This window comes from Balaenoptera physalus (genome assembly GCF_965194825.1).
Source record: "Balaenoptera physalus genome assembly, chromosome: 15".
Classification (NCBI taxonomy): Eukaryota; Metazoa; Chordata; class Mammalia; order Artiodactyla; family Balaenopteridae; genus Balaenoptera; species Balaenoptera physalus.
This window is the reverse complement of record NC_138894.1, coordinates 2,894,747-2,913,435: the sequence shown is the minus strand read 5'-3', so window position 1 is coordinate 2,913,435 and position 18,689 is coordinate 2,894,747. Positions and strand designations below refer to the sequence as shown.

The 18,689-nt window shown below is 38.8% G+C and overlaps 1 long non-coding RNA gene across 2 annotated transcripts in view; it reads right to left on the bottom strand.

Annotated features, from left to right (window-relative positions):
• Positions 1–4,255: 4,255 nt before the first annotated feature.
• LOC309643649 overlaps positions 4,256–18,689 on the bottom strand; it is a 245,484-nt gene continuing 231,050 nt past the window's right edge. The window contains exons 4-5 of one of the 2 annotated variants that reach the window (XR_014253942.1): positions 12,859–13,436; positions 4,256–4,551 (exon numbers count right to left, since the gene is read on the bottom strand). This is a non-coding gene — a long non-coding RNA (uncharacterized lncRNA). Of the gene's footprint in view, positions 4,552–12,452; positions 13,437–18,689 lie in introns of those variants that run through there. The other variant, XR_014253943.1, reaches the window with a different exon arrangement.

The following is an 18,689-nucleotide window of genomic DNA, read 5'->3' as shown; positions in this document are numbered from 1 at the left end:
TGGTGATTTTGTTTGTTTGGAGCAAATTAATTTGTACTTATTTGCATGAAACACATCCAGTTCCCTCCCTTCGACTAAAAATAGTTTCAATTCCTATCCATTGGGCAGGTCGCCTGTCTGGGTTTTAGACGTGGACGTGAAGGCCCGAGGACCCTTGATGAGCTATTGTTTTAGCCACAAAAGGACTGAAGGACCCAGTATTAGAAGTGAGGAGGGGGGGCTTCCCTGGTGGCACAGTGGTTGAGAATCTGCCTGCCAATGCAGGGGACACGGGTTCGAGCCCCGGTCTGGGAAGATCCCACACGCTGCGGAGCAACTGGGCCCGTGAGCCACAACTACTGAGCCTGCGCGTCTGGAGCCTGTGCTCCGCAACAAGAGAGGCCGCGATAGTGAGAGACCCGCGCACCGCGATGAAGAGTGGCCCCTGCTCGCCGCAACTGGAGAAAGCCCTCGCACAGAAACGAAGACCCAACACAACCAAAAATAAATAAATAAATTTATTTTTTAAAAAAGTGAGGAGGGAAGAACAATGAGAAACAGTTGATGAGAGTTCCAAATGGAAACAAGAGAGGAAAAGCAGCAGACAGATTTTCCTAAGAAATAATAAAAGAAACGTTTTTAGTTTCTACATTACAAGGTTCCATTGAGTGTCCTGAATAAAAATGGGGGGAAAGAAAGGAAACTTCTCATGGAAATTAGCTGACTGCTTCCCAGCCCCCATTTCCCCTCTCTCCTTCCCGACAGTCTTTTATTTCTGATGGGGACCTTGTGGTCCCCGGGAAGCAGATTCCACCCCCAGCCCCAGGGCTGGATGCTATAGTCTATTTCATCTCTCTGGCTACAGAGATTGGTTCAAAAGGCTACTCATGCAGCCTGAATTGGTGACTCCCAGGTTTTCTGGGAATGCAGAGATAAACCATTTGAATGAGGAACACTGGACCCCAAACAAGGAAGCTGGGAGCTGGTGGCAGCCAGCCTGGTCCCCTGACCTGATGCTGAAAGGCTGAGTGGAGACACAGGGAGAAACCGAGCCCTTGTTGGCACCCATGTCTCTGTTACTGGAGCACGTAATTCCTTTATTGTTCAAGCTCATTTGGGCTTGGGCTTGTTTGTCTCTGTTAATGAGAATTATTTATAATTGAATCCGAGTAAAAGAAATCTCATCAAGAAACTTCAGAGCAGCAAGGCTGCAGCTATAGTTCTAAAACCTTCTTGCAAGAAAAAATAAAGTACATCACCTCCAAGGAAACGATCAGCTGACTGTCAATTTTTCAGCAAAATTACCAGGTGGTAAAAATCGTGGAACAATATCTCGCAAATTTTGAGGGAAAATTATTATTATTATTATTTTTTTTTTTGGGGAAAATTATTTTTATCTTAGAAATGTATGTAGTGAATCTCTTCTGAAGTGTGAAGCCACGACATTTTCAAATTTACATTTTTAAGTTCGCCTCCCACTACTCTTTCTTAAGAAGTTGCTTAAAGATGTGCTTTCAAAGAAACGAGGGGCTCGAACAAGGGAGAGGAAGACACAGACTGGGGGCTGCACCCGGTCAACCCAATAAGGGATACAGGGATGTCCTGGGACAGCAGCTGTGCCCCAGCCTGAGGCGTGGTCTGCATGAGTGGGGTGGAGGGAGAGCCTGGGGCAGACATCTCTGCAGGGGTGGTCGCTTGTGGGAAAAGATGACCTGGTAGGGCAGACTGGAAAGAAAAGTCACCTGGAAAAGCATGCAGTTGAAAAAGTTAGGCAGATGTTTACGATAGTGAAGAAGAAAATGCTGTATAAAAGTTTCATGGCACACAATTGCTATCAGCGATAATAATAAGAACACAGATTATCGCTTAGTTATCAAAAGATGTGACGTGGCGCCATTGGGAGAATGTGATATGGCTTTTGAAGAGCCCCATTCACATCATGACACGGTGAAATGCACCCTTACTGCCTATAACTTATAGATAATTATGAATAGCTAACAAATGTTGTATTTTACAATTAACTGAGCAGTTATGAATTTTATTTTTGTTGTTTTCCTACTTTTGGGAACCCCTTTTTTTTCAGCTTTCACACATAAGTGCTTGAAAATCTCATAGGTCCTAAGCAATGATCTATAGTGCCTGATAGATAGGACATGATGGGGGCAGTGTTAGGATAACACATCATCATCGGCTGTAAAGTGAATCAACTGGAAAAACAATGCAATTGTGATTAATGACAAAATCAACAACTTACACATATTGAATGCTTACCACATGCCCGGCTTGTTCCAAACACTATTTATGTGTTATTTTATTTAATGATCTCACTGACTACATGGTATTGGTATTATCGCTTCTATAGATAATGAACAGATGGATTTTAACCTCTAGCCTAGAGCCACCCATGCGATATTTCTCCAGAACCTGATGACATTTAAAACAGAAATCAAGAAACAGCAGAGAAGCACGGTATTTAGAAATATGACAGTCAATACCAGCAGAAAAAAAAAAAAAAAGAAAAAACTTAAAGTGATCATTTGAGGAGTGGGTTTGCAGGTAGGAAGTGGTAGGGAAAAAAATGGCTAATTTTCACTATAAAATTTTGTACTGTTTGATCTTTGAATACCTGCCTGTATTAATTTACAAACTTTAAAAAAATAAAACAAAGAACATGAAAGCAACAAATGGCATAATTCTGGCCCCAGACAAGCTTTTTTCCATGTTGCTTTCCACGTGGAGTTGAACTTGGGTGAGTGCTTGCCAGAGTTATTACTACCTGAGTCATGGTAGCAGAACAGAAGTCTCCAGCAGGACCACTGCAATTCCCAGGAGCTGATTCTCCTCTGCCTCGCCGCACTGTGATGCTTTTCACTCAATTTTAGACTAGAATTCAAATAGTGATGTGAGAAAGAGACATGAAGAATTTCAATAAAATATTTGCATTCTGAGTTAGGAGGGCAGGCACAATGCCATAGTCTGCTCTCCACTTATATATTGAAATTCCTATTCCTTTGCTCATTTTCCCGATAGCATTTAATGGACAAATGTTAGCAGATGTGAATTTTTTCATGGTAGGTCCTGTTGGTGGAGGGAACTGCTAGGTACATATGAGTTAAATCAAACAGAAACTTAGCTGGAGTGTGTGTGCGTGTGTGTGTGTGTGTGTGTGTGTGTGTGTGTGTGTGTGTGCATGTTGGGAAAGGTTTAGAGATAGAGACCCTAATCCCATCTACTGAATTAATCTAATTCCTGAAAGCTTGAATCTTTGGGTCTTATTCCAATAGTTAAAATATCCTAACATAGTTGATCTTTGTACTCAGACATATTTGATCTAGACAGTGCGTTGTAAGGAATTGAATTCCTTCTTTAGCTTAGTTTTTGGCATTCTGTCTCATATTATAATGCAGTGCTAGAACAAAGATCTTTTGAACACTCAGCGATTGTTCGTTTTTTCTCAGGAAACTATGTCCATGTCAAGAATTTCTCCTACTGGGGCATCATCGCTCACCGCCACTGGCAAACACGTAGCTGACGACTTACAGAGATAGAGTGCGGGTAGGGTGACAAAAATCATGATAAACCTCATTGACAATATCCTTCTTTCTGACAGAAACTTACTGAGACACAGGATCCTAAAAGATGTAAGGTTGGTGAAAACTGAGAACTTTTAAGGTTTGATTCTCTTCCAGTGTAGGAAGATGAGTTATTAAATATCCCCAATGCATCCTTAAATTTTTAATGCATACAATGAACAAGGCAGACCACACAACATGGAAACAACAGAAAACTTGTCATTCCCACGCAGGAGAAAAGATGGAGTGGGCATGTACCAGGTGACAAGTCATGGGACACAGAAATGGGAAGTTGAGGAACAGGTAAGGTAAAAACATTGAGACAAATGCTAATGTTTTGTTTCAAACTTCAAAGAACGTTGTCAGTGAATTGTGTAATTATTCTCAGTCTTCTCCATAGGGCTGCCATCAGGGAAGTTATGAAATGCCCAGCATCTGGTAGTCAAGTCATCAGTGTCCATGACTCCATTTTTTTTCCCATCAGTTGAGTAATCCAGCCATAAGTGAAATCAAAATTGATTTCTTACTTATTATTGATTCAGTATTTTGTTTTAGTAGTCTCTGCTTTTGTGTCAATAGGCTCACAAATAACTCAGAATCCTTTCCACATCTATCACCAGGCTCACGGGGCTGCTGTCAGCAGAATCTGCTTTCCTTCATCTCTTGAAAACCAATGATGTGTCCAGCTCCAGGGTGATGATGGCTTTTGCCCTATTTTCCATGTTTTCTCCAAATCCTGCTGAGTAACCTTTAAGTAAAATTTCTGATAACTTGTGAATCAATTAAATCCCATTTTATTTCTCCACCTTTCAATAAGAATAAGAGTCACTGTTGTTGGAGCCTTGGAATCAACATTTGTTTGCATATTCCAAGGCTTTTTGTCTCCTGAGACATCAGGGGCAATGGCTGCCCTTGCTGTTTACAACCAGGGAGGTCAGGTGGATGATCTGTTTCGAAGTTCACTCTCACCCATTGTCTGAATGTGTCTTCCTCTCATTACCTGTAGGTGTGTGACAGAGGAAATAATACTCATACCAGTTTTCACTATTAATACATTGGGAAAATATGTTGAACCATAAAATTTTAGCTTTTTGTAAGTTGACATTCTCTTGACTTCCTCTCTACAAGGAGAAAGTGAAGTTCAGTATCACAGTGTCTGAACCGTTTTGAAGTACAATTAATATGTTTTTGGTAAATAAAGACCAAAATTTACTGAGATGGGTTCTCTCAGAAACAAAGAACTTTTAAAAAATCTAACTCCACCAACTCTTTCAAGCCATTTAGGAACTGCCAATAAATTTTTAAGAAAGAAGGAATGAAAGGAAGGAAGGAAGGAAAGAAGGAAAAGAGGGAAGGAAGGAAAGAAGGAAGAAAAGGAAAGAAAAAAAAGAAAGAAAGAAAGAAGGAAGGAAGGAAAAAGAAAGAAAGAAAGAAAGAGGGAAAGAAAGAAAGAAAAGGAATGACTCCTGTACCAGAGTTAAGTCTGGGACCTTCTAACTTACATGTCTCTTCAATTACGTCAGTTGAATATGCTTTTTAAAAATTCACTTTAAAAATTCAATCAGTTGGACTGAAATTCTTTTCTTCAAGTTTTAATACTGTAAATTATTTTAAAAATATTAAAATGTTCACAAGACCACAGATTCAAACAGGAAAGGCAGGAAAGTACATGCCCAGTCATGAGCTACTATGGTGGTTTCCAGCTTGGAGGAGTCATAGACCAGAAACACCTTGAAAAATCTTTCAAGGGAATCGAACCAAATTACCAACTTTTGATTTTACTAAGTAAGAAAAAACAAGCGAGGAAAATTAACACACCAAACAGCAAAAAACATGACCTCAGAATAAGAATTTTTTAATTTAAAAAAATTTTTAATTTTTAAATTAAATGAGTTCAGCTTTATGAGAAGTGCAGTGTATTTTTCTGATTTCTTTTATAAGCTCTTACTTGAGAGATGAAAACCTTATCACAAAATAGCCTGGGTAGTTTTATTACTGTGTGGAAATCACTGATTTAAAGGGCTGACACTTCACTCAGCACCGTTTATGGAAAAGTTCAGAAAATGAAAAAAACATCTTCATTGGAAGCTCTGCTCCTTCCAGATGAAGGAATAGGGTCATCGGGGACTAGAAAAGATAACAACAGACACATCTGCTCTGCTGCCATCATCCCTAACAAATACAGAAATCTGGAAATGAAGATAAAAAAGATAGATGAACATTTCCAAAAGTATGTTGCATAAAACACGACTTTCAGAAGCTGTTCCGTGAGAAGTGGCCAAAGACGGGTCGGTGATGTTGGGAGTTTCGTGACGGATTGTGATGCATGGAAGCTCTGAGAAACTGCCGTGCTGGACCAGAAAACCTGACTAATTCTGTGCAGCTACTGCCCACGTACATTTAACCTCAGAACTCCCCTTGTAAGAACTGTGAACCTGGAACACGTCCCGTTCTCCAGTGTTTCACTAATCCGTACGACACTTAGGAGAGCTTTCAGGAAATTAAGGTATTAGTCTAGGCACTGAAACTGTACCGTCTTGAATTATATCCAGTGACTTGAATCATATCCAGTCACTCATTAATTCACATTCACTGAGCAGTAACTGCAGGTAAAATAATATCCTAAACCATGTGAAGAATTAAATAATAAATGAGGAAAGTATAAGGGGTCTAACTTCAAAGATTATAATCTATAAAGAAAAATAAAACTTATTCAAGGAGCAAAAATAAAGTAGAAGCACATTAAATCAAGTTGAAGATAAATTATTCAGAATCACTGAAGGTTGAAAATAAAGAGGAAATAAAATTGGGTTGAAGATATACAGGTCTTTTTTTTTCCTAAGCCAAATATTAAATAATTAATTTATTTTATAACTCTGAAAAAGTCATTTAACCCCCCCTGACCTCACTTTCCTTATCTGAAAATGAGAAAATTGAGCTAAACTTTTCCTTCCTGCTCTGAAGCTTGATGCCGTGATTCTGACAGAATTTCCCATCCGGCAAAAAGGACATTTGAAGAAAGACAGGGATTTTCTTTTATCAAAACAAGTAGAGAGTTCTTCTGTCACCCATATTCAGATCCCTGGAGATTATTCCAGATGAAAAATTCCATGTGGCAGTTGTGGAAAGTAATGCATTTGACAAATAGCCCCCAGAGCAATTTAAGGGCAAGAAGGGCATGCCTCTAATTCATGCCCACGCCAGTGCCACATTAATCTTCCTACAAGACAGGTTGGGCACACTGGACCTTGCCCAAAACACTTTAATAGTCTTCCACGGCACAGAGCTACTCATTTCAAACTGCCTTGAACGTACGTCCCAAGATTCCATTCTTAATTACAAATTATTGGGTTGCAAAGAAGATAATGTTCATGAGCTACTTTATGCAAAAGAGAAATATATTAAAAGAAGTGGGGAGACCCTTGAAACACAGGGCAGTAAGTACAGCTGGATTTGCTAAGGGCTTCACTAAGGAAGGGAATCATACAGAATCAAGATACTTATGTATTTATTTTTATCGGGATAGAATTCTAATACCACAAAGTTCACCACTTTAGAGTTTACATTTCAGTGGTTTTTCATATATTCACAAGGTTGTGCAACCATCACCATTGTCTGATTCCAGAACATTTTCAGCACCCAAAGCAACCCACACTCATTACTGTCACTCCCTACTCACCTATCCAGCCTTCTGTAGCAAAAAAGTAATTTATTTACTATCTCCATGGATTTTCCTATTCTGAACATTTTATAAAAATGGAATAACATAATAGGAGGCCTTTTGTGTCTGACTTCTTACAGTTAGAAAGTGTTTTCAAGGTAGATCCACATTGTAGCATGTATCAGGACTTCGTTTCTTTTATGGTTGAATAATATTCAATTGTATTGTTATGCCATGTTTTGTTTATCTATCCATCAGTTGATAGACATTTAGACTGTTTCCTATTTTTGGCTATTCTGAATAATGCTGCTATAAGCATTCATTTACAAGTTATTACATAAACATATGTCTTCATGGGTATATGCTTTGGAGTGGCATATGCCTAGGAGTGAAATTGCTGGATCATGTGGTATCAGGGATTGAATTTTGTCTACCTCCCCACACCCAATTCATATGTCGATGTTGTAACCCTCATGCAACCTCATTTGGAAATAGGGTCATTGCAGATGTGATTAGTTAAGATAAAGTCATCTTCATTGGAGTAGCCCTGGTGTCCATATAAACTGGGGATATTTGGACACAGACACACCACGTGAACAAGAAGGCAAAGATTGCAGGGATGTGTCTACAAACCAAGGACCACCAACCATGACAACAAACACCGGAATCCTGGAGAGAGGCAAGAAACAGATCCTCTCCCAGAACCCTAGGCAGGAACCAACCCTGTGGACGCCTTGGTCTCACACCTCCAGCCTCCACAACTGTAAGACTATACAATTCTGTTGTTGCAGAACATAATACTTTGTTCTGGTAGCCCTGGGAAATTAATTCATATGGTAATTCTACGTTTGATTTTTGAGGAACTGTCAAAGTGATTTTTCAAAGTGGCTGTGACATTTCACATTCGCACCATCATTGCCTGAGGGTTTCGATTTCTCCACATCCTAGCCAGCGCATGGCATTGTCCAACTTTTAAATTATTGTTATCCTGGTGGGTGTGTAGTGGCGCCTCGTTATGCTTTTGAAAGTATCTCCTTATAATCCTTATTATTCCTGTAAGATTAACAATAATGTCTCCTCTTTCTTCCCTGATTTTAGTAATTTGAGTCCTTTTGCCCCCCTCGGTCAGTACAGCTAAATGTTTGCCAGTTTTATTGATCCTTTTAAAGAACCAACTTTTGCTTTTGCTGATTTTCTCTATTTCATTTCCTTCCACTCTAGACTTTCTTATTTCCTTCCTTCTTCTTGCTTTGTATTTAGTTTCTCTTCCTTTTCTAATTTCTTAAAATGAAAGCCTAGGTCATTTATTTGAGATCTTTCTTCTTGTTTAATTTAGTCATTTACAGCTACAAATTTCCCTCAGCACAGCTTTTGCTGCATCCTATAATTTTTGGTACAGTGTGCTTTTGTTTTCTCTAATCTTAAATTATTTTCTAAATTTCCTTGTGATTTTTTCTTTGACTCATTGTTTACTTTGAAGTGTGTTGCTTAATTTTCACAAATTTGTAAGTTTCTCAAATTTCCTACTGCTGTTGATTCCTAATTTCATTACCTTGCGGGCAGAAAACATACTTTTTATGATTTCAATCCTTTTAAATTTATTGAGACTTGTTTTGTGGCATAACATACGGTCTATTCTGAAGAATGTCCTATGTGCACTTGGCAAGAATGTGGATTCTGTTGTTGTTGAGTGTTCTGTGCATGTCTGTCAGGCCTATGTTTACAGAGCTGTTTGAGTCTTCTATTTTCTTGCTAATCGTCTGCCTAGTTGTTTTGTCTATTATTGTAAGTGGTTTGTCAAAGTCTCCAATTTTTGTTGCTGATTAGTTTATTTCTCCCTATATTTGTCTGGTTTTGCTTCGTGTATTTCGGGACTCTGTTGTTGGTGCATATATGTTTATGATTGTCATATTTTCTTAGGTGATTGGTCATTTCATCATTACAGTGTGTCCTTGTCTCTAGTGGCTGTCTTAAGCCTGTTCTTACTGATATTAGTACGGCCCCTCCAGCTCTCTTTTGGTTACTGTTTTATGGAGTATCATTTTCCACCCTTTTATGTTCAAACCTTTTGTGCCTTTGAATATAAACGATCTCCTCTACACAACAGGTAGCTGGATCTTGTCTTTGTATCCATTCTGCCAATCTACCTTTTTTTTTGGTGTAATTACTGAGGTAGAATTTATGTATGCCATTTTATCATGTGTTTCTTATATATCCCATGTCTTTTCTGTACCTCGATTTCTCTGTTATTGCCTCCCTCTTTGTTAACTAGATATTCTTCTAGTGAATACTTTAATCCCCTTACTGTTTATTTTACTGTACATTTTTAAAGTTTTTAATGTTTATTTTGGGGATGACTGTCAACATCTTTATTTATACCAATCTTATTTGGATTACTATCAAATTGAAGTCAATGCTATACAAAAAACTTTGTATAGTTGTGGTCTCCCTTCCCCACTTATTGTCACAAAATATATCTTTATGCATTGTTTCCATCAGCTTGGGCTTATAGTTATTGCAGTATGCATTTTTATTTTAAATCAAATAGGGAAAAACAGTGTTACAGACAAAAAATGTATTTTTACCGCCTTTTGTATTTACCTGTGTAATTACCTTTACTGGTACTCTTTATTTCTTTAATGAATTCAAGTTAATGTCTGATGTTCTTTCTTTTCAAAATAAAGGATTGCTTATAGTATTTCTTGTAGGATAGATATGCTATCAATGAACTCTCTTAGTTATTGTTTATCTGATTATCTGATTATTATTGGTTATCTGGGACTTCTTAATTTCTTCTTCATTTTCTGTAGCATAGCTTTGCTGGTTACAAGATTCTTGTTTGGCAGCTTTGTTTTGTCTTTTTCTTTCAGGGCTTTTAATAAGTCACCCACTGCCTCTGGCCCTTATGGTTTCTGCCATTTGATATCTTGTCAGATCAAGACATTTAGACTATCTGTTTTTATTTTTCTTGCATGTACTCTCATTATCCTGGATTATTTCTAACAGTCATTGCATCAATCTAGTCCCTGAAATGAAACATAGAATTTCTCACACCAGAAATGTGCACCCAAGTAATCTGAGCCCTGCAGTTACCAAACTCTTTGTCTAATCACCATCAGAGATTTTCACAGCTTACTGGCAACTTCATATTCCAAGGTGCTGCAGCCATTAGAATCTGGCTGGCCCTCTCTCTTCTCTCACTTCTACTTCCCTCCTTACCATCTCCCTGCCTAATCTCCTCCAATATCTCCTGATTCTTTTCAGACAATATGATCAGTTAGTCAGTTCTCTTCAGCTCTTATCCCGTGATTCACCTTCAGGCTCTCTGTTACATACCCAAACTCATCAAAATGTCTATAAAAACAAACAAAAAAATTGCTTCTATTTAATAAGGTCTAACCTATTTTGGAAGCAATTAGCAACTCAACGTTAGTCTCCTGCTCCATTAAATATTCACGGTCACATTTATGTGCAGGAGGGTCCATTGTTCTTCCCCCTTACGTATAATTTCCTACAGCACATTTTTATACCATGGAGTATGAGTCACTTGTCAGGTCTAATTACACTATGAGTTTCTTGAGAGCAAGTAAAAGATATTCAGTATGTAGTAGATGGTGAGTTAATTTTTTTAAATGATAATGACCTAGATTGTGTTTAATTTACTTAATAAACACACTAAGCGCACACCACAATTTGCTGGTGGAGCTGTATAATATACATGCCGTGTGAGCAATATTTACAAAGGAAGTAAATAAGACAATGATAGGATGCGTATAAGGACCCAATCAGCCTGAACATGATGCTTCGTTCCACTGGACATCGTAGATGCAAATATCTCATTTTGATCCATCCTGGTCCCTAGTGACCCTCTCATTCACCTGGAAGGGCCAGGTATGACCTTGCCTTTCATGTCCTGATGAAGAGGATGTTTCATTACCTTAGCTGTTAACCCCCTATAGTACTTACGGAAATTCCAGCACATCCAGACTGAATTTCCTCTCCTTTTATTCAGGTTTCATGAGTTTTTCATACACAGAAAGACACAGTAAAATTTTCAAGGAAAAAAGAAGATTCATGGTGCAGCTGATTTGTATTCAAAAGTGAATCATCTAAAATCCATTATACTGACTTTTCATCAAAAGGCAGCTAAGATGGGAACTCTTTTTGCTACAGGGGACCCTTCTTTCTAAATGGGCTATCGTCCCATAGTAATAAGGCCTTGTATAGGGACAGCACTTCACGCTCCAAGCTTTGTTACATAAAGAATTAACTCATTTTATTCACCCAGGGAGGCAGGCAGGCTTTATAAGGCTTTTTTTTAAATGAAGACACTGAACTATAGAGCAATTTGATTTGCCTTGGTCGTACTAATTATTAGAAGTGAATTCCTCTGACAGTGGTATTGAAGGTGATTTTCACAGTATCAACAGTGGCTATGGCAGGGGTAGGGGCCAAGGGGTATGAAAGGCAAGTTTAGGTAGCTCTCAACAAATACCTTTTTTTTAATTGAAGTATAGTTGATTTATAATATTGTGCTAGTTTCAGGTGTATACAAAGTGATTCAGTTATATAAGTATATGACTGATAATAATATAAATATATATATATTTCAGATTATTTTACATTACAGGTTATTTCAAGATACTGAATATAGTTTCCTGTGTTATACAGTAGGTCCTGTTGTTTATCTATGTTATATATAGCAGCGTGTCTCTGCTAATCCCATACTCCTAATTTCTTCCTCCCCCTTCCTTTTTCCCCTTGGTAACCATAAGTTTGCTTTCTTTTTTTTTTTTTTTATATGAGATATTTATTAAGGAAATATTATAAAGTTCATCAGACTCGATTTAGAGTTATTGAGCACTTATTAAACACCCAAATTAAGTACCCAGAACACCTGCATTAAGCCTTGAAAACAAAATTACACCAAAATACTTTAGAATCATCTTGATACCTCAGATACATGTCTGATGCATCAATATTTAAATGTCCAAACAATATATACTAACCTTAAACAAATCTATCTCAATAATATTATTTGAAAATTAAACAGAAAAAAATGCACTTGAGGTCATCTGAATAGCTCAGTGGCCCTCTGTCTACTGAGACAAATTTTTTTAAAGTAATTAACAAAATTTTTAATCCAAGTGAGAAGTACATGACTTTCACTGCAGAAATGATAGTGTTCTAGGAACTCAGAACTGACAATTAGGAGTACCAAATACTTAGTTTTCATAAGTTTGCTTTCTATGTCTGTAACAAACACCTTTTTTAAAACCATAAGTAATAATCTGAATAAAGGAATCCATGCCACTTCTGCAGCTCTTGATGATGGTGAAAATAAGGCTTATGATGTTGATAATGATGGTGATGATGGTGTTATCAGAAACTAAATAAAGGCCAGGGATTGTGGTAGGGGCTTAGATTGAATGAATTTATTAAATACTCACAGAATCATTAAAAGTTGAGTGCATTGGTCAGGGTCCAATCAGGAGAAAGAAACTTCACAGTAATTTGAATAGAAATTAACTATAAAGAATTTTAAAACAATTATAAGAGGACTAAAGATATAGAAGGAACTTTAAAAAGTAGTGTACAGCTGAGGGGGAGCATCTAAGGAAAGGAAAACTTGGAAGGGTTGCCTACCTCAAGCCTGGGGTGCAGACCTCGTTTGACCAGTGGGTTGGAGCCCAGTTCACAGTGGAAACAGTTGCTGGGTTGCCAGAGTCGAACCAGAGTCACAGGACAGAAGGACGCCACCATCTCGGGCACATGGGAGCGCAGGTGGTGGGCAGGTATGCAGAGGGAGTCCTGCTCGAGGTCACAGCAGCATTTCCATGGGAACTGTGGTACAGTGTCCATCTTAGGAGGGCCCCGGCTAGCACCCTTTGGGGAACAGGTGAAAGGCAGGTGGGATGTGTGCAGATGGAGCTGGGGTGCCACTGCTGGGACAAGATAGGAGCGGCGCTGGTGTGTCCACGACTTGTGAGCTGGAGCCTGTGATTCCCGAGCCGAGGTGGGGCTGTGCGGTCCCTGAGAGGCTACCTGCTTGAGGGCACGGTTGGGGCAGCGTGAATAGGGTGCCCACGCAGACATGCAGAGCTAACTGGCAGTGCCACGGGCACAGAAAAGAGCAAACTCTGCGCAGGAACCAGGAAGAGGAGCGCCTTCCTCTGCTGTGTCTCCCCAGCTCTCTCCACACACAAAGCTTCACGCTGTGCTAACTGCAAAGGAAAAGTCCATTACATCAGAGCAGGTACTGAAGGATGGATTTCCAGCTGAAAGCAGTAAATTCAACTGGCACAGTAGGAATGCTATTAGTCCCGTTTTATTTTTATTTTTGTATTTATTACTTTTCTACGTTTTTTTATCCCAGCTTTATTGAGGTATGATTGACAAATAAAAATTGTATGTATTTAGGTTGTACAATGTGATTTTTAAGGTACCTAATGTGATGATTTAACATATATTAACTAATAAATTTTAAATATTAAATGTCATTTTATATAATTATATATTAAATATTAAATCAAATAAATATTAAAGTATATGAATATAGAGATAGATGATGATATATAGATAGATGTTAGATAGATAGATAGATAGATAGATAGATAGATAGATAGATAGACAGACAGACAAGAAACAGGTTTAGAGGGGTTAATTTGCTCAAATAATGTATTCAGAAAGTAAAGGAGTTACCATACTCACTGAGACATTTTAACCAAGGCATGTTCTTGATGCCTAATATGACAGATGCGCTGTGGTGCGGACTTCAAGCCATCCACACCAGAATGCATCTATGATATTAGGTGTCAAGAATGGTTCCAAGTCCATTCTCATTCTCATCTTTTTCCAGCCAGAGACCATGTTTCCCCCGCACTCCTCCAACCCCTGCCCTTGCTGATGGATTCGGCCAAATGTTCAAGTTCTGTCCTAGAAAGTGAGAGGAAGTGACGGCGGCCACGATCTTTTTTTTCCCCCTTAACCAGCTAAATGGCTAGAGAAACCATGACCTTATTTGCTTGCTTAGAAGCAAACATGTAAACACGTCAAGGACGGCGGGACCAGCCTCGATCTGACCCCCATCATCACTACGAGTCTCCCACGAGCGGGAATTTACCCCTAACTGTCAAGCCAGCTTCTTCAAACTTGCCCTCATATATTCATAGGCAGAGAGTTGTGTACATAAAATGTCAAAATATATTGAAAATGATTACCTGTTTTATCCTCTGATGCATATTTAATGCTCACTGAATATTTATTGGATGAGAAATGAGAGAATGCTTACCTTAATTGTGGTTAAAATTAATAAACCCTGTTTAGGATCTTCCTACTGTGTGTAAAATAATATTTGTGACAATCCTACGACTCATTTCTCATGGATTACACTTTGAATTTTTTTTTCTTTGCCATAAGAGCAATCCCGTTATTTATTCCTCTCTCTTTGTTTAACACACGATTGTTCCTGAGTTGCTCCCCTTAGCGCTGTTGTGCATTGATCTTAAGTGCGTCTCCTCTTTGAGGACAGAGGCTATACGATTCTGACATCGATTCCTATCCATTTCAGTATGGACTCGTGGATATCTATGTAATACTTTGCATTACAATCCAGGACTACTGTATTTTGCTGTTCAGATTGTTCCAGCTTTGGTCATTGCAAGCTCTTTCAGTTTAGCTGTGGTGTCCCTTTCACATGCTGCCATCATTTTGTTTTCTGAGGACTTTCTTACTTCCTGGAACTACAAGGATCCCCAGTTCGTCTTGTACATTTCCTTCTCCAGCCCTAGGAGCAGCTTTCTCTAAGGAGCCCTGGTTCCCTTTATTGGAGAATGACATTAGAAACCAAGGACTGTGCTCATTTCTAATGCAGTGTCACTGTGTCTAGGCTCTCTCAGAGGACAGAACTAGAAAATACATGTATGTTTACTAACCCATGTGTACGCACGTATCTATAAATTATTTAATCTATCCATCTGTATCTATATTAGGTTAAACATGAGCTCATACTGATGCCTCTGCATCTAGTTTAGGAACAAATGATTCATTCTAGTTTTTCTCCCTTGTTTAACAGAAATTTCACACTCCAACAATGAGGAACCCGACTCCCTCCATCTGGCATTGATTTGTTTAATTGTTCAAATCCATTATACACGTGTAGTAGTATCAGAACTGTTAATCTGTAATACCATGCTAGTTGTCTTCTGACTAACCTTGAGTTAGTTGTCTTCTCACTTAGATTATGGGTTTTTCATTTTAAAAAATTATTTGTGTGTAACCAAAGAAGATTACTTCAACTTGGTATAAAATTCAGATGAATGTTGTGATGAGATGGGTAACAAGATATTGCAAAAATATAAGACTCTGAATGGAACATTAGCATATAATTGATTTTATCTGGATTGTTTCAAGATCCCTTGAAAAAGGCGCTCTGATTAGCTTTTGCTGTTGATTCTTGGTTGCATGGAGTATGAAAGAATTATTATGAAGCTCCATTAGGAAAAGATAAAAAGAAAATTAGAGAGCAAGAATTTACCTCTGAGATTAGTACACACAATCCCATCATGACACATCAGATTTTAACATCCTAATGCTGGTATTCTCTTAAATTTTCAGTCACTTTCCAGGTATCTGGACACCAACCCACTGTCACAAGCAATGTGTGTAGATCAGGGTTGCCCAACAGTGTCACTATTGACATTTGGCTATTGACATATTGACAGATAATTCCTGTGAATTACAGAATGTTTAACCTTTACCCATTAGATTTCCACCTACCCTCCAACCCCAGTTGTAACAACCAAACTGTCCCCAGATGGTGCCAGGTGTCCACTACAGGACAATATTGTCCTCATTTGTAAACCACAGGTATAGATTTGAGGCTTGGTTGGATCTATTTAAAAATTTTCTTTGATTATTTGTTTTTAAGTGAAAAACGCCTCTGCCATAGATGAGGAAGAGGTTTGCACTTATATTCTCAGATCTGATGGTCTCAATTGGGCTCCACAATAATACCATTTCCTTAGCCAGATATGTGTATATATGCGATAGATGTGCCCTTAGACTTTCTGCTGCATGGCTCTTTTCAGAAATAACTTTTAAAAATGGGGCTCAGCAGGTCTGTGGCTTTCAAATATTTTGTAGCTGAAGAACCCAGTTTCCATCCAGACATCTTTGGAGATGAGAAGTAGAGGGGATGGGTGAGAGATTCAGGGGGGAATTTTCAATCCCAAATTAAAGAATATTTTTAAAAATAAAACTTTCAGATATATGTCTAACCTTTGGGAATAACCAAAAGTTCCTTGAATAAGTAAACTTTTACCCACTCACAATTTGCTTTTACCATTAATAAATTGTGCCATTGCAGCCTCTTTAATTACAGCCTATTATTAAACAGTGCTGCCTTTCTCTAGTTTAAAACTTAGAATCCAGTTCTTCATTGAAAGAGAGATTTTCATTTATTTTTCATTTGAAAGGCATGCACTGTCCTGGGTGTGTTTAGGAGTTGCCTCAGTGAATTCATCATAATTGGCTGAAATATTTTTACAGAATCTGATCCAGGTTGAGTTTGCCAATGCTATGAATTACAGAACAGCTCTTCCTGACCTGAACAGTTGTCAGTCTATGGAAATCAGTGCTGCTTGAGGTTAACTTATATCAGAAGGTTAATGCTTAGGCTCTTAACATTGTGGACTTTTAAGGCTCAGATATTCCTGGCGTGACAAGTAGAGACAGAGGCCAGTCATCTTGGCAGGACACTTAGTGAACACGTGCCTGGAACACATTATTTTTCCAGGCCTTTAGCCCTTACGAGGGAAGAGTCTAAAAGGCCCTTAGAATCCATCTTTCATTTTAAACCTAAGTTGGCTGATGGTCAAGCAGGCTAAATAACTTACTCATAGTCTCCCAGCTGGCTGGTGGGAGTGACAGGTCAGAACTTGCATTGTCTGTACTTCTCACTCCCAGCTCATGTCTCTATCTGCCAGGCCTCCCTCCAGGGCATGGGAGCCAGTCTGATGGGTGGTCCACTCATAGTCAAAGGGGTCAGAACCCAGGGTCTCTGAACAGAAGTTCAAAGCCAGAAAAGGCCAAGCGGAGATGACCTGGGTATATCATGACTTCTTTCAAATACAAGCATACCCTGAAGTCCATCACAGTATATCTTATTCTATTCTATTCTACTGTATCATGACATATCACATACTATATTACATGAAAAAAGCTAGCAGGGCTGTGGGTGAAGTCAGGTGGCAGCTGGGCCCCTGGCCCCAAGCCCTCTTTCACTTTCCTTTTGGCCAATCAGCACAGGGGAAAAAAAGAGAGCTAAAATGTAAAATGTAAGTATCAGGAAAATGCAATTTCTCTAGTAAAGTACCAAGAAGAGAGGAAGATGAAGATGACTAGTAGGGAACAAAATGAGATGGGAATGGGTATCTGGGCAACCAGAACATCAAGAGGAATAGGAAGACTTATTCTATGCCACTGTGATTGTCTTAGGTCAACTGGCAGTCTCAAGGAATAGGAAAAAAGGACAAGCTCATTCAGAAATTCATTCAATGGGAGATGGTAGGCAAATATAAACTTGCCTGATTCACGACATTTATATCAAGGTCTTGGTAGGTGTAACAGAAAATGGAGAAATAAAAAGCAATTCCAAAAGAAAAAAATGGATTCTTCTTAAATCTGTGGCTGAAATGGATGTGTCTTTCAGTCAGAACCAGTCTGTTAGGTAAAGCATTATGAAGCTGTTATCACCCTTAGCTGAGAATGCCGATTCTCAAAAAAGAAATAAGAAAAAGAAAAAGAAAGACCCAAAATGAAACAGATGAAGATTCCAGGAATTTTGTAACAAGGCAGAAAGGAAATGACTTTATGCTGGTTTTCCATAATGTTGTGTATCCCACATAGGAGCTCAAAGAGGCACAGTCGAACTGATTAACCCAAAGGACAAGCCATGGTGGGTGTCCACAGAGCAGGTTTTACCTTATTCTTGAACTCATACCAATCCCTCTCTCGCCTGTGGTTGAACTAGGTCTGGTCTCTGACTCGTTACAGGGTGACATATTCAAGTGTCAAAACTGCAGAAACCTGACCAGCAGCCAGAGACTAGGGTAGACCCAGAATAATTGGACAACCAAGTCGATTTAAGCTATTTTCCTTAGAAACTGGGTTACAGAAGTCCTCCTCTGAGAAACTGCACAAAGGCTGCTTGTTGCTCCTTATTAAAATTATTATCCAAACCCTCTCAGAAGGGCTGCCACGGTTGGTTTCCACAAAAGGAGGTTCACCTGTACCATCAACTTATTGCAAGAGAAAAGGTTATATGTGAAACCAGAGGCACCATTTAGAGAGAGACAGAGGGAGAGAGATGAGTAGATTTTATTAAGCAGAAAATTGGCAAAGGCTTGACGATCTCTTGCTAAGGCTGTTCACGGCATCTCCCCACAGATGGCAGAGCCTCAGTTTAGCCTGAATTG